Genomic DNA, 17,682 nt, shown 5'->3' with positions numbered 1-17,682 from the left:
AATATCTGAAGTGATGGGGTTCGCAGCTCGTGGTCGTGCGGTAGCGTTCTCGCTTCCCACGGCCAGGTTCCCGGGTTCAATTCCTGGCGGGGGCAGGGATTTTCTCTGCATCGCGATGAGTGGGTGTTGTGTGATGTCCTTAGGTTAGTTAGGTATAAGTAGTTCTAAGTTCTGGTTGACTGAGGACCACCGATGCTAAGTCCCATAGTACTCAGAGCCATTTAAACCATTTTGTAGTGTTGGGTAAATAAGAAAAGGACAATTAACTGTCGACGATTACGTAACTACCCTGAGAACTGAATCAAACAACATATTACACTGTTAATAATATTCCTACATTAGTTATTTCTCTTTTATGCTGAGTCATTGCATTAATGTGCATTTTCTTTTATATACGTCACGGATCATATTCATTCTATTACATTACGCTGATAGCAAAGCAAAAGAATCACAAATAATTTTTATTTTATTACATTAAATTATGCTATTGGGACTGTGGAATTCAGCTGTAAAACAAAAAGGTCTTTGCATTACTTTTTAACATAGATTTATAAAAGTTGTAAATATTCTCATTCAGTGCTACTGGAAAATTGCAAAAATATCCTCAACCAGTTTTAAAAGTTGGGAAGTTCTTGTTTTTCCTTATTGTTAGTAGTAGCGTGTAAAATAAAAGTGTATCTGCATTGACATATCAGAGTTAAATTGTACCTCAAGAACTGAACTGTATATCTCAAGAACTGAACTGTACCTTAAAAATCAAATTATACCTATGTGAACTGAATAAGTAAAAAAAAAAAAATTCGTTTCCATATGTCTTTGTCGTTGTTATTTACAAAAAGGCTCTCCCCTATTCAATTTTGTATATAACGGCTGTGCATGTCACAAATGACATTAGTTTTTCTGAAGACAAGTGCTATTGAGAAGATGAAGTGTAAGATGGATTATAACAAATGTTATAGAATGCCTACCATGCAGCATGAATTGGCTTGTGGGATCAGGAGACACATAAGAGCGTCTGCTTTGAAAAACATGCAGCAAATATGTCTAAAATTAAACTTCCTGTGCTTGAAGGAAACCACAGTCATAGCATCTGAGCAAGATTGTATATTTTGAAATTAGGAACAGGGTGAAATCATTAAAACAATGTACTCATATTATGAGGCGAAAATCATTTATTTCTCATCTAACTTAAAAGTAATTTTATATTTTCATTAGACACCGCAATACTATTTTCACACATCTTTCTGAGACGATGGAGAGCAGGACACCAGTGGAATTACTACTCTTGAATAGCAGCAAACTTGAATTTTCGACATATACATGTGATCATCTCTTTCTCCTTCATTTAGGTAATAGTATCCGCACATGTTGGTAATAGTATCCGTCGAATAATCGAAGTAACGCCATCATATGTTTATAGAGCTTGCTAGGATCACCCCTGTGAATTCCGTTGTAGAATCCTGTTTGCTGCTTTCCTCTCTTCCGTGTTTTAACACACTTTACATCATTGAAAGACCTTAGACGTTGTTTGCTGATCACGTCTACATTATTTTTGCAGCTTCTCAGTATGTTACGGATGCAATGTCTTTATATATGTACTGTCTATGCTCATCATCATAGAATCTGTGAGCATCTGTAATGACATACGCCACTTGCCATACTGTTCTGGAAGTGTTTCGTGTAGAAACGATAAAGATTTCAGTCGCCATGGTTCAGCAAGCGTCCTGTTGCCTAATAGTCCCAGCGTCCACACTGGCAACAACTTTTTCCAAGCATGATGTCATAGACCCGTATAAGGCATGCTGCATTCACTTGGTTCCAAAGCTTATCTGTGGCAGTGGGCATTGGGTCACATTGCTGCAACTTTCCTTTACCATATCCTCCCCATTTTTGCTTGGCGAGGAGTCTGGTGATCTGTCGGATCTAGGCAAAAGGCTGACATCCTGTGACACTAAGAAGGCATGTGTTCTTGCAGCAACATGACGTCGTTCATTATTTTGCTGAAAAATGGCGTCTGGCACTTTGTGCAGAAAGGGAACGGCAACACGTCGCAGGATGTCATTCACGTATGCCACACTAGTCACAGTGCCCTGGACTTGCACCAACTGTGATTTCTGGTTGTAGCCAATTACACCTCTTACCATAAGGCCTCGGGCTGGTGCAGTACGTCTTGTGTGAAAACAATCACCGTGATGCAGCTCCCCATGTCCCTGATAGTGTATGATGTTTCTAGGAGTGCTAGTCCTGCTTGGTTCGCAGGAGAGCTTCTGTTAAGTTTGGAAGGTAGGAGACGAGGTACTGGCGGAAGTAAAGCTGTGAGAACGGGGCGTGAGTCGTGCTTGGGTGGCTCAGTTGGTAGAGCACTTGCCCGCGAAAGGCAAAGTTTCCGAGTTCGTGTCTCGGTCCGGAAGTTTCAGTGTATGATGTGTTGCACTGTTCCATTGTTGCGCAGAGCCTAAGACGACGCATGTGTGTCCTGTAATGTCATTGGGATGAGGTGTTGATCTTCGCAGTGGGTGGTGTGGGTGGTACGAACTGACTGAGCTTGTCGTTCTCTATGGCCATCTGTGAACCATTCTGCACACACTCGTTGCACTGATGAAACACTTCGTACCACACAAGCAGCAATTCCTGGACGGATGCATCACATTCTCTCATGCCAATAATGAGCCCTCTTTTTATCTACAGATCTGACAGTACGGTTAGCAAATACACCTACGTGGCGTCCTGCACGCCTGCCCAAGGCACACTGGTGCATTATCTTCAGTTGATAGCAACAACGATAGCGATCTACCGTTCTCTAAAGTGTTCAAATCTGAGATAGAAACAGAGAAATATGTTTTAAGCGTTGATGTTGTGCCTAGATTGCGTGTATGGTCAATCTCGACCACGTTAAGTTTATATCCTATCACATGAAACAGGAATGCTAAAGCATTACGAGCCTATAAACGACATCTATCAGAAATCAAAATAAAAGATTTTTCAAAAGAACTAGAAAAACAAAGCTGGGATGAAGTGTATAAGGAAACCAATGTGAATATGAAATTCTCCAAATTCTCCACATTGTTTAAATTGAACTTTGAAACAGCATTTCCAAAAGTATGCATGACTGTATCAACATCTCACAAAAACAGATGGATAACAGCAGGTATTAAGAAGTCCTCCCAAACACTTAAACACCTCAGTTCCATGAAAAAGATTCACAATGATCCAGAATTCTTAAATTTCTATCATAGATACAAAAAGATTTATAGGAAGGTGCTGATTTCTGCAAAAAAGTCATTTAATGACAAAATAATATATAATGCAGAGAATAAAAGCAAAGCAGTCTGGGATGTTATAAAAAAGGAAACGGGGAGAGGCAAACAAACGCAGAATAACATACTGCTAAGGTAGGGGGATAAGGTAATAAATGATCCACAACATTTAGCAAACTATGTAAACGAGCATTTTTCAAGTATTGCAGAGAAGTTACAGCAAAAATTCCCCAAAACAAATATAACACCTGCAAAAATTGTTGCACTAGATACAATGATGTTACTTCCAACCACAGAGAATGAAGTCAATAAAACTGTTCAAAAGCTAAAAAATAAAAAATCTGAAGGCTTAGATGATGTACCAGTGTGTGTACTGAAACAATGCATAGGGATTATACAAGGCCCATTAACAAATATAATAAATGAATCCTTCACATGAGGGACATTTCCAGAGCAGCTAAAACAGGTAAGAGTTGTACCTTTGCTTAAGAAAGGTAATGCAGAAGACATAGAAAATTACCGGCCCATTTCCCTGCTGTCAGCATTCTCAAAAATAATAGAAGCAATTATGAAAGACAGATTAATGAATTATCTGAATAAATACAATCTTTTAAGCAAATCACAGTTTGGTTTTCAAAGTGGCAAAAATACGGAGTCAGCCATAGTAGAATTCACAAAAGTTGTACTTAATGCTCTTGATAAAGATGAGTGTGTCACAGGCATATTTTTGGATCTTTCTAAGGCTTTTGATAAAGTCAACCACAAGATTCTATTAAATAAATTAGAAGCATTAGGAATAAGAGGGGTAGCTAATGACTGGTTTCGATCATACCTAACAGATAGGGTACAAAGAGTAGAGATAACACATACTTCAAATAGATCTAAACATTTAGTAAAATACTTATCAGAACCAAAACATATTAATATAGGGGTTCCACAAGGTAGCATATTAGGACCAATACTATTCCTGATATACATCAATGACTTTCCCAGTAGTGTTACTCATGGTGAGAAAATTCTCTTTGCTGATGACAGCAATATTATAGTCACTAAGAGAACAAGAGAACTCCTTACCGAGAAAGCAAATGAAACTCTCAAGGAAGTTTACGATTGGTCAATAAGCAACAAATTGACATTAAACATAAAGAAAACTAATGCCATGAACTTCAGTTTGAAGAGGAAAAATGACAATGTTAAATTAAATGTAGATGGCACCTCTATAGACTGTGTAACAAATGCAAAATTTCTAGGAATGAATATTGACTCTCAGCTGAAGTGGTGCGAACACACAAAGGTACTTGCAAACAGAATGTCATCAGCATGTTATGCCCTTAGAATTCTATCATCTGTGTGTAACATGCAGTGTCTTTTAGTTACATATTATTCATATGTACACTCAATTCTTAGCTATGGCATTCTTTTTTGGGGAACAAATCCACAAAGTATGAACACAATTTTCAAACTCCAGAAAAGAGCCATAAGAACAATAACCAGAAATAGTAGTCGAGCTCATTGTAAAGATCTGTTCAAAACACTGGGAATTTTAACTGCTCCATGTGAACACATTTACCAGTCAGTTGTACACATCAAAAGTAACATTGGCAATTACTGCACAAACAGCTCTGTCCATGACCATGCAACAAGAGATAGACTCAACTTACATTTACCAAGAAAAAATAAACATAAAACTCAAAACAGCATTTTCTACCAAGGAATAAAACTGTACAATAAATTACCAAAAGAGATTGAAGAAATTTCAAAAATACACTTATTTAAGAAGGCAGCTAAAAAGTATCTGTTATGCAATACATTTTATACATTGAAAGATTACTTAGATAAAGCAGAGTAGGGGTTTGATAAAAAAATATTATACAAACAAATAATAATAATAATGATGATTATAAAACATCCAATATTCCACATAACACCTTCACTTTATTATTTTTCTTCTTTTTTCCTTTCTAGAGACACTCTCCCCTCAAGCTATGCATAGCACAATACTAACACCTCTTCCTCTTTCTGAGCTCAACATCTCACTCATTATGAAGGGATGCTGACTCAGTTTTTCAGGATAGCAAATGGGAACTTGCAGTACAGAAAATGGCCCAAGGATCACCTGTGTGTGTGTGTGTGTGTGTGTGTGTGTGTGTGTGTGTGTGTGTGTATGTAGTGAGTGAAGTGTTATGAAACCATGTGTGTATAGTGTGTGCAGTGACTGATAGTGAAATATGAGTGAATAGTGTGACATTACATTATTTAATGAGTTATTTGTAAATAAATTATTGTATACCAGGAGTAAAATGTAATGATTGTCTCTAACTAGAAGTCTGTAAATATATGTGTATGCGAATTAGCTTATTGTAAATTGATCTAAGCTTGTAAATATTTGACACGTCCTATATCCTTGTAAAAAGAGATCTACGGATGAATAAAACTACTACTACTACTACTACTACTACTACTACTACTAAGGTTCGATGTCTCTGTGGCAATACCATACTCTTCGCATTAACGATACATCAAGGTATATGAAACCCTTCCTGGTATATAATAAACTCGACGTATTCCGCTGGGCTAGTTCCAACGAATAACGTCATTGCGCTGCTTCAGACTAATTGATGTAAGAAATTCGTACTTTGCAGGTGTTTTTCTTTTGCCTTATACCCATTCCTTCTTCATACGGGGACTCTCCGATCACTGGTTGACGGCCGCCACCGATGCTTCCGATCCGTCAGGTTGAAGGCCACAGCGGCTTCTGGGTCTCTCCACTTTCGAGGTCGCTGCTGGTTCTGCTTTAGGTGTAGCCGTACAATGATTCCCTCCACATGAAAGTCGAAGAGTTGATTATCCTTTTCCACAATGTGCATCTCCAGAAGATTGTTCAAAGCCTGAACTGTTACTTATCGGATGATAAAAAAGTAAGTATAAATTTGAAAACTTAATAAACCAAGGAATAATGTAGATAGAGAGGTAAAAATTGACACACATGCTTGGAATGACATGTGGTTTTATTAGAACTACCCCGTATTGCTGGGAGCGTGACAGATCTCTTGCGCGCGTCGTTTGGTGATGATCGTGTGCTCAGCCGCCACTTTCGTCATGCTTGGCCTCCCAGGTCCCCAGACCTCAGTCCGTGCGATTATTGGCTTTAGGGTTACCTGAATTCGCAAGTATATCGTGATCGACCGACATCTCTAGGGATGCTGAAAGACAACATCCGACGCCAATGCCGCACCATAACTCCGGACACGCTTTACAGTGCTGTTCGCAACGTTATTCCTCTACTACAGCTATTGTTGAGGAATGTTGGTGGACATATTCAGCATTTCTTGTAAAGAACATCGTCTTTGCTTTGTCTTACTTTGTTTTACTACTTATTGCTATTCTGATCAAATGAAGCGCCATCTGCCGGAAATTTTTTTCGGTTCTGATAAAACCCCATGTCATTCCAATCGTATGTGTCAATTTGTACCTCTCTATCTACATTATTTCGTGATTTATTTAGTTTCGAAATTTATACTGACTGTTTGGTTTCTCGGTATATCCACTGACTGGTCGGATCTGTAGAATTTATTAGGGTTCCGCTTCAAAATCTATTCTTTTGTGAAACGCTGTAGCAGTCGTATTGATCCCTTCTGGCTGAGTCAATCGTTGCACTCATTATTTTTATTACAGATTTAAATGTATTGATATTTGCACGTAGCACAATCCATTTTTGAGATCGTTTTAAAACTTCGTTTAAAGCGTCAGTATCATATGCACCAGGTTGTATTTCCACCACTCATCGACGTTTAAGTCAACTGCTGGGAGATAATTCGCTCATAATCCTGACGATCAATCAGTGAGAGAGCACTACATTACATCTGAACCTTAAAGTGACGGGCGGATGCTTATGCTAGCATGAATAGATACTTAAGATTTTGTAGCGATGAAAATGGTGCAGCACACGTCTTTTGTCGGTCAAGTATCGTTGTAACTCTTCTGACGGTTGCAAGTACCCAAATGAGTCGAAATACTAGACGTCATTGTATTTTTGTCAACAGACGCCACCTAGTGGTTTACTGGTCACCAGCAACAACTTAAGTCGCAAATCCACATTCTCGGGATTTCCACATAGTCTTCGATAACGTATCCTGCACATACACACCACAGGATCTTGAAATGCTGGTCTTTTTCCTGACAAATTTGAGCAGATATGCATTTGTAAGCGGTCCATCTGGTAGGATAGCTAACTGACTTTTTCTTTATTTATGGAGAGACCTAATCTTTTCTGCTATGGTTTCAGTTAAAGTAATTTCCCAATGGCAGCTGCTTCCATCATTCAGTTAAGTTTTCTTGATTCCTCTAGCTGCTCCAGGGAGTCCTGTGCACTCATGATTGTTCTGGCAATAGCTGCAGTACCATCAATCGGTGAATCCATCGCTGAAAGATCTATGAGTACAGGAATGAACAAGATGATAATTACACATGATGTCGTTGGTACCGGCAGGAGCATCGGTGCTTTAACCGGTCCTTTCTGCTTCACAGCACTTTTAGCTGAATTCATCGTTGCCATCATAAATAGTTTTAGACACTTCTTGTTCATCGTCCATAACTTGATTGAAATTCACACCCATACCCAACTCAATTTTGCCACTCACGGTTCTTTCTTATCTGAAACAAGTACTTCAGCTTGCTGCCCTATACCAATATCTTTTCTCGCACGTATTGGCCTGGATTTATAAGCTAAAAGTCGATCTGCAGAGTGTCAACCTGGAAGATCTTTATGTTTCGCGTATGGAACATCGTGTTTCAAACTTGCCTCGTCGCACAGATTAACCACCTTATCACCACAACGTTTTTGAATCTTTGTAGTAGATTAACATTAATTATACCACAGAATTTGTAGTTTGTCGAGAGTATCACCGCCTCCTATAATGTGTCTCCTGTCATGCATGTTATGCCACTGCGCTGGTTGTGGTCTGAGCACCTCATTATACAGTAAACTGTCAGCGTCATTCCAGCTGTTTGGTGTTGCACGGCAACCAAGCCGTCTAACAGGTGCTCTATTCCCTCGACGCCTTATGACACATTCAGTGATAAACAAGTATGGTTCTGAGCTCTTCTTGCATCTCCTCGGTGTAACAGCATCCTAAAATTTCAATGCCACTACTATCCTTTAAGTTCTGGGTCTTGTTCCCTGCACTTTGGAATCTGTGCGTATCTCACTCGACCAGTTTGGGAGGTACGACTTCTCAAATGCTGTCTTGTGTTTTGAGATAAGTAGCAAACCACCCACAGTAAATTTATGTTTACTTGAATAAAGCATTTAAATACAACAGTACACTGTACCCATGATTTCATTTTTACAAACATCGGCTGATCTAATTTTTGTTGTGCTATGTTTGGTTCGATTATACTCTGTAGTTATTTGTGGGAGGATATCTATCAATTTGCATGAGCAGCGAATATTAAAACGCATTCACATATGACCTTTTATTGTTCTTTCCATACGTTCCGCGATACTCTCCTTCAGGTGGGTGAATGTGGACGAGAGATATATGCCATACTACTACATCATAGCCTTGAAATAATTATTGAAAAATTCACCACCGCGATCGGTTAGGAAGTTGTCTGGGCATCAATTCGTTCCTATCTGCAACAAACGCTCAAACACCACTGCGACATTTTCCCCAGTTTTTGTTTAAACACGTAATGCCCAGGCAAATTTGGAGCATGTATCAATAACCACTAAAATATATTAGAATCCACTATTCTCATGTAAATAGTCTGTAATGTGTACAAGATCAGTCTACCATTAGTCATCCAAACCTTTAATCATAAAATACCTACGAGGCTATCTCTTTGTGCTGGTTTGTGCAGTTTTCGAACTATCGTCTCCATACCCATTGGATTAAATCTCTTTCTGTAAGTTCTGAAATAGTTGAGATAACCTCTTACGAATGAGCGGTAATGCCTGTAGTAGTCCATCTATTACCTCATTGTGGTCGTCGTAGTATATAGAGGGTGAGGCAACTAAGTCATAACGCGGTGGTCTCGCAGCTCTAGGCGCGCAGTCCGGAACCGTGCGACTGCTACGGTCGCAGGTTCGAATCCTGCCTCGGTCATGGATGTGTGTGATATACTTAGGTTAGTTAGGTTTAAGTAGTTCTAAGTACTAAGGGACTGATGACCACAGCAGTTGAGTCCCATAGTGCTCAGAGCCATTTGAACCAAAATGCTTCCCTTCTGCTGCAATGCACATTTGTAGTCGCCTTTAGAATGATTTGTAAACGGCTGCGAGGGTGTCACGTCAGATATAAGAGCACGCTTGGATGATACGTTGCTTCATATCGTCTGGCGTAGTTGGTATTTGAGCATTCACTTTATGTTTGATTGCGTCCCACAGAAAAAAATAAAGAGAGGTCAAATCAGTAGACCTGGTTGGTCACTTCACTAGAGCACGTCGTCCTATTCAACAATCCTGGAACTTTTCATTTAACAGCTCTGTAGCCACACGAGGAAGAGTGAGCAGAACAGCCGTCGTGTTGGACCAACATGCCAACATGCGCTGACGCGTAGTTAGCGGTACCTCTTCCAGCAAAATGGGCAGAACGTTTCGCAGGAACTGTGAATAGTTATTGCCATTTAGTATACCCGGAATTACATACGACCCACAATGAGATTTCCGACGATGCCGCACCCCACGTTAACACCTCACGGTTGTTGATACTGTATCTGTAGAAAACAATGAGCGTCCTCTATTAACCAGTAATGCATATTATGCGAATTCACATTACAGTGGTTGGTGAAGGTCGCTTAATCAGTAAAAAGCACCAGTTGAAAAAACGTTAGATCATCTTGTAGGCGCTGCGGAGCAAACCGGCAAAATACCTGGCGCCGTTCAAATTCCCCACCGGAGAGTGCTTGATGTAATTAGAGGTGAAACGAGTGAAATCTAAGAAGGTCCAATAAGCGTAGAACACTTTTCTGACTTATACTACATTCCGAGGTGATACGTTACGACGAAACAGTAGAGTCGTTATGCGCCAACGCTAGAACGCCCTCTTCATGTACCTCGCCAGTTTCAGTTTTCTGCTTGTCTTCTGTATGGCGTTCCATGATCCCTGTTCAAGTAGTTTCTAGCAAATACGTGCAAGAAGCTGGCGCGTAGGACGCTCACGATCAGGATACAGCTCCCCATATCGCTTTATTGCTCTAACAGCATTTCTTCTGCTGTCACCATACACCAGAAGCAATCTAACTTTTCTTCGTTGGTTTACGTATCTGCTCCAAGAAGCTGTGACGTAAATGAGATGTCTCATTACCACAGCAGCACATTTATACCCTTCTCTCCAGCTACCCCGTGCGTCAACTTGCGGCGTTATAGAGAAACAGGAGAACATCGACTTCCCTTTTAAGTTCCTCGGGGTAAACAGGAAAGGTCGCATTGGACAACGCCGCTTCGGCGGACGAATACGATACGGGAACAGATCAGTTCTCAAAAACTATTCTCCCAAACATTATGATATACACATATTTGAAACCGTCTTTTTAAGCCCATCGCCGGCCGCGGTGGCCGTGCGGTTCTAGGCGCTGCAGTTCGGAACCGCGTGACTGTTACGGTCGCAGGTTCGAATCCTGCCTCGGACATGGATGTGTGTGATGTCCTTACGTTAGTTAGGTTTAAGTAGTTCTAGGGGACTGACGACCTAAGATGTAAAGTCCCATAGCGCTCAGAGCCATTTGAACCATTTTCTTAAGTCCATCATCTAACGCTAAAATTTAACATACGGTTCCAATTTAAAAAACCACAGAGGGGCCTAGTATCTCTGTAATAAAAAATGTCACAAACATGAAATGTTATGTATTCAAGTAGCATCTGTCCCTGCAACTAACTGTCCAAGCAGCATGTTTGTATCTATTAAGGTTGGGGAGTACAAGGGTTCTTATGACCTAGGTGCCTCTCCCTGCTTAATGAGTGAGCTGATTAATGATACTTTGTGCAAAATTTTTTATGTTTTTGGGAGTTTTAGGAAAATAAGAATCAGTAAACCTGATGTTCTCAGAAATTCGCTATCCCCTCTCCATTTTTTTCTCATTTAAAATTATTGGCTGCGTACCAATGTACAGTTTTTCACGAATGTCCTGTCTATCCTAGTGTCACTCTGACAGATAAAAGAACTGCAATAGCATCATCGTCATCTTTGTGTAATTTCGTTGGCAGTTCATCGAGATATTCAGTAAATGGTTTAAACATTTCCCTCAGTATCTGCTCTCGATCCAGCCGTAATTACTCTCGAACAGCCTTCCGCGCAGAGATGACCTTATGCTTAGTCGACATCTTGCTGTATACTACGTTGAATGCTTCACACGTTGCACTTTATATACATTTTACTGAACCCCGTACAGTTAAGTCATGTACTTTATTTTCAATTCTATCAATCTATGCAGCCAAGTCGTCTACTTTCTTTTTCTGAATGATCTAAGTGTACGTCTCTGGTTTCTTAACCATAGAATCTAATTTGTTGATCAGTCACACAAGGGTCTGCGCATACCGCTCTAGCTCCGTAACTTCGAGAGCCTGAAATTTTCCATCTACACTCCTGGAAATTGAAATAAGAACACCGTGAATTCATTGTCCCAGGAAGGGGAAAATTTATTGACACATTCCTGGGGTCAGATACATCACATGATCACACTGACAGAACCACAGGCACATAGACACAGGCAACAGAGCATGCACAACGTCGGCACTAGTACAGTGTATATCCACCTTTCGCAGCAATGCAGGCCATGGAGACGATCGTAGAGATGCTGGATGTAGTCCTGTGGAACGGCTTGCCTTGCCATTTCCACCTGGCGCCTCAGTTGGACAAGCGTTCGTGCTGGACGTGCAGACCGAGTGAGACGACGCTTCATCCAGTCCCAAACATGCTAAATTGGGGACAGATCCGGAGATCTTGCTGACCAGCGTAGTTGACTTACGCCTTCTAGAGCACGTTGGGTGGCACGGGATACATGCGGACGTGCATTGTCCTGTTGGAACAGCAAGTTCCCTTGCCGGTCTAGGAATGGTAGAACGATGGTTTCGATGACGGTTTGGATGTACCGTGCACTATTCAGTGTCCCCTCGACGATCACCAGAGGTGTACGGCCAGTGTAGGAGATCGCTCCCCACACCATGATGCCGGGTGTTGGCCCTGTGTGCATCGGTCGTATGCAGTCCTGATTGTGGCGCTCACATGCACGGCGCCAAACACGCATACGACCATCATTGGCACCAAGGCAGAAGCGACTCTCATCGCTGAAGACGACACGTCTCCATTCGTCCCTCCATTCACTCCTGTCGCGACACCACTGGAGGCGGGCTGCACGATGTTGGGACGTGAGCGGAAGACGGCCTAACGGCGTGCGGGGCCGTAGCCCAGCTTCATGGTGACGGTTGCGAATGGTCCTCGCCGATACCCCAGGAGCAACAGTGTCCCTAATTTGCCTGGAAGTGGAGGTGCGGTTCCCTACGGCACTGCGTAGGATCCTACAGTCTTGGCGTGCATCGGTACGTCGCTGCGGTCCGGTCCCAGGTCGACGGGCACTTGCACCTTCCGCCGACCACTGGCGACAACATCGATGTACTGTGGAGACCTCACGCCCCACGTGTTGAGCAATTCGGCGGTACGTCCACCGGGCCTCCCGCATGCCCACTATACGCCCTCGCTCAAAGTCCGTCAACTGCACATACGGTTCACATCCACGCTGTCGCGGCATGCTACCAGTGTTAAAGACTGCGATGGAGCTCCGTATGCCACGGCAAACTGGCTGACACTGACGGCGGCGGTGCACAAATGCTGCGCAGCTAGCGCCATTCGACGGCCAACACCGCGGTTCCTGGTGTGTCCGCTGTGCCGTGCGTGTGATCATTGCTTGTACAGCCCTCTCGCAGTGTCCGGAGCAAGTATGGAGGGTGTGACACACCGGTGTCAATGTGTTCTTTTTTCCATTTCCAGGAGTGTAGGATCTCCTGGAAATTCAGTCTATACCTACAGTCATTCATTCAGTTTTCTTAAGTTATCACTAATGAGAAATCCATACCGTGTTTGTTTCCAGCAATCTGCGCATATCTTTACAGAATCATTGAGTGACACGTGCTTGGTAAACCTGTTTTGGATTCAAACTGTCAAGTATGAAAGCTATAATGAGATTTCCATTTTCCCCCTTCAACTCCTTCGGGATTCTGGAACTTGTCTGATTCAAAATATGTCAGCACACCGATGCGACGAGCAAACGTGCAAACCAGGCACATTGTAGAATTTAACAAAGGTTTCCCCAGCAACATCGTAAAATACGAACACAGTGTTTGGCTTTACTTTTTCTAGCGGGGGATTTGACTGCTTTGACTGAATGTCGTGTATGTTAGACCATCTACATTCTGAAGTATGTTTTACAGAAGCTGCCACGTGAGTTGCAACAGTTTTTTTTATAATACATACCAATGGTCAAAGCGGAGTCCAGAACCAACCACTTATAACAAATTCCTTTTGCTTCACACGCACCTGCCATGATACCCACGACATCAGACATTTGTGTAATGGGCTTTGGTAGACAAATGAAAGTTTATAATAATAATATGTATCAACTATCGAGCAATCTATTCATACAATCTTCTTCACTGTTCTACACTGAAGAGGTAAAGAAACTGTTATACATGCCTAATATCGTGTAGAATCCCCAAAAGCTCGCACAAGTGCCGCAAGACGGCGTGGAATGACCCAGACTAATGACTGAAGTAATGCTGGAGGGAACTGCTACTATGAATCCAGCAGGGCTGTCCCCAACTCCGTAAGACTACGAGAGGCGGAGACCTCTTCTGAACAGCACATTGCATGTCATCCCAGATTTGTTCAATAGTGTTCATGTCTGGGGAGTTTGGTGGCCAGCGGAAATTTTTAACCTCAGAAGAGTATTTCTGAAGCCACTCTGTAGCAATTCTGCACGTGTGGGATGACGCATCGTCCTGCTGGAATTGTCCAAGTCCGTCGGAATGTAGAATGGAGGTGAATGGATGCAGCTGATCTGACAGGATGCTTACGTACATGTCACCTGTCAGAGTCGTGTCTAGACGAATCAGTGTCCCTTATCACTCCAACTGCACACTCCAAACATCATTGTAGAGCCTCCGCCAGCTTGAACAGCACCTGCTACATGCAGGGTCCATGCATTCATGAGGCTGTCTCCATAAACGTACACGTCCATCCGCTCGATACAATCGACCAGGCAACATGTTTCCAGTCATCAACAGTCCAATATCGGTGTTGATTGGCTCAGGCGAGGCGTAAAGCTTTGTGTCGTGCAGTCATCAAGACTCCAAAAGCCCATGTCGATGATGTTTCGTTGAATGGTTCGCACGCCGACACTTGTTGGTGGCCCAGAACTGAAATCTGCAGCAATTTTGGGAAGGGTTGCACTCCTGCGACGTTGAATGATTCTCTTCAGTCGTCGTTGCTCCTGTTCCTGCTGGATCTTTTTCCGGCCGCAGCAATGTCGGCGATTTTTTATTGTTCCCAATTCCTGATATTCACGGCACACACGCGAAATGCTCCTACGGGAAAATCCCCACTTTATCGTTACCTCGGAGATGCTGTGTCCCATCGCTCGTGCACCGACTATAACAAAACGTTCGGACTCACTTCAATCTTGATAATCTGCCATTGTAGCAGTAGTGACCGATCTAACAACTGCGCCCGACCTTTGTTGTCTTATATAGGCCGACCGAAGCTCCATATTCTGCCTCTGTACATATCCTTGCAATTGAATACGCATGCCTATGCCAGTTTCTTTAGTGCTTCAGTGTATAGCAGTACGTTTCAGAACACATTATTCACTTCTTGTGAGAACTGTCTATCATTAACCCTTTCACTTCCATCAAAAGGCTACATTCCAGACAAATAACTACGGGAAAAGACTTCCTAACACTTTATTGTTCGTGGTACATGTCGACAAATTTCTCTAGTCCTGAAATTATTTTAATTTTATTGCCAGTCAGAATATTATATCATCTGTACTTATACTGTTATCTTTCATCTGTCATTCCAGACAAAAAATTTGTCTACTACATTAAGTGTCTCATTTCCTAATATAACTTCACGAAGCACTTTAGAGGGCAGACTGTTTCACGTATATAGTAATAACATGTTCAAGTTGCGTACGTACTTACGAAAATGGTTTAAATGACATACATAACGGAGTAACGTTTGGTAACTGACCGTTCAGTGACTTAGAATTTCACATTACTTGTTGGTAGGGCTTCTTCGTTTTCTTCCACATGGTATCGCCTTCTCCTTTTTAAGTTTCTTGGTTGCAGTGTTAGAAAAACGCCTCGAACAACTCAGCATCAATAAACGATAAGGAGTGCGGTGGGGAGCGCACAGCTGCGGCAGCTTCTGATCGGATATTTTCTTTGTTTCTCTCGACTGTCTGAGCAGCTGCTGTTCGTCTGCGGGAGTGAAAGCCTTGCGGGAGTGAGCCGCTGCCGGGGGCGAGGCTTCCTCCGGCACGTCTAAGAAAGACGTGCCGATATTCCGCTATTACCTCCTGGGGAGCATTTCGCCGGATCAGCGGTTTCGGAGGTGACCATTCGTATGTGGACGAGCGCCGTCAGAGCGTGCCCAGAGACGAGACGGAAGGCCGAGCCTCCGCTGACTGAAGGTTCCCTCACACCCCACCACTGTGCAGCCGAGCAGAGAGATAGCTGTCCGCAGGCGGCGTTCTGCATGCAGACGGCCGCGGCGCGGTGCGTGTCTGCGGGAATCACGCACACCACCTTCAGATTCAGAGACCACGTAGAAAAATTCCTTTGTGGATCTTTCTATCTCTATAAGGCAAACCACACGGCTGATCCAATGTCGTCATACACTACTAACAACAGTTAAGCATAATTTTAGAAAGGAGTAAAATGGGCACAGGAGCAGTCACTGGAAATGAACGTTAGGGTTTCCTCGTAAACAGGCCTTGTGCTAGAGACCGGAAAATATTACTGTATGTTTCAAGTAAATACGTGGTTTTAAAACTATTAAAAACAGTGAACTATAACAACTGCATCCCGTTTATGATTCAACTTTTGTTGCAACCTGTTGGTGAAGTTAATATAGTAACTTCAGAAAAAGGCCATTACGATGGTGTTCTGCAGAGCAGCATACTCATCCCCGACTGTATAAACCTCGCTGACTGGAGATAACTTTGACAGTTGAAAAAATGAAATGAGTTCACGAAAACGCTATGTTGTATATCACTAAACCTAGGTTAACTGCACATGTTTGGAACTAATTTAAGAGTATGGTTTTAGATCTTAATGTCATAATAATCATTAAAACCAATGTAGAACATATCGGTAACTGTTGATTCAGGGTCACTGACGTTGGCCGTTAGGTGTGGCGGCCAATTTAACTGAGAATATAGACATTAGATGATCGTACTGCCGTGTCAAGCTTTTGACAGGTTTGCTGAGCAAGACGAAAATACGCATATCACAGACCGCTGACCTTGTATTTAAGTGGATATATATGTGTCATCCAAAAGGTTTCGGTAGTATGCAAGTTTTAAATTGCTAAAGCAAATGTCGACATGAAGAACGGCACAGAAATGGAATGTCACCGTCTGCTGAAGTAGAGCTGTCATCAATACGAAGACTGTTTTGTTCACGAAAGTGATTTACACTACTGGCCATTAAAACTGCTACACCACGAACATAACGTGCTACAGACGCGAAATTTAACCGACAGTAAGAAGATGCTGCGATATGTAAATGAGTAGCTTTTCAGGGCATTCACACAAGGTTGGCGCCGGTGGCGACACCTACAACGTGCTGACATGAGGAAAGTTTCCAACCGATTTCTCATACACAAACAGCAGCTGACCGGCTTTGCCTGGTGAAACGTTGTTGTGATGACTATTGTCAGGGGAAGAAATGCGTACCATCACGTTTCCGACTTTGATAAAGGTCGAATTGTAGACTACCGCGATTGCAGTTTATCGTATCGCGTCATTGCTGCTCGTGTTGGTCGAGATCCAATGAGTGATAGCAGAATATGGAATCAGTGGGTTGAGGAGGGTAATACGGAACGCCGTGCTGGATCCCAACGCCCTGGGATCACTAAGTGTAGAGATGACAGGCATCTTAATAGGCATGGCTGTAACGGGTCGTGTTGCCATGTCTCGATCCCTGAGTCAACAGATGGGGACGTTTGCACGACAACAACCATCTGCACAAAGAAATCGACGTCGTTTGCAGCAGCATGGACTATCAGCTCGGGGACCATGGCTGCAGTTACCCTTGACGCTGCATCACAGACAGGAGCGCCTGCGATGGTGTACTCAACGGCGAACCTGGGTGCACGAATGGCAAAACGTCATTTTCTCGGATGAGTCCAGGTTAGTTTTAAAGCATCAT

This window comes from Schistocerca gregaria, chromosome 2 (genome assembly GCF_023897955.1).
Source record: "Schistocerca gregaria isolate iqSchGreg1 chromosome 2, iqSchGreg1.2, whole genome shotgun sequence".
NCBI classification, from domain to species: Eukaryota; Metazoa; Arthropoda; class Insecta; order Orthoptera; family Acrididae; genus Schistocerca; species Schistocerca gregaria.
Note: the sequence above shows the minus strand (reverse complement) of the source record.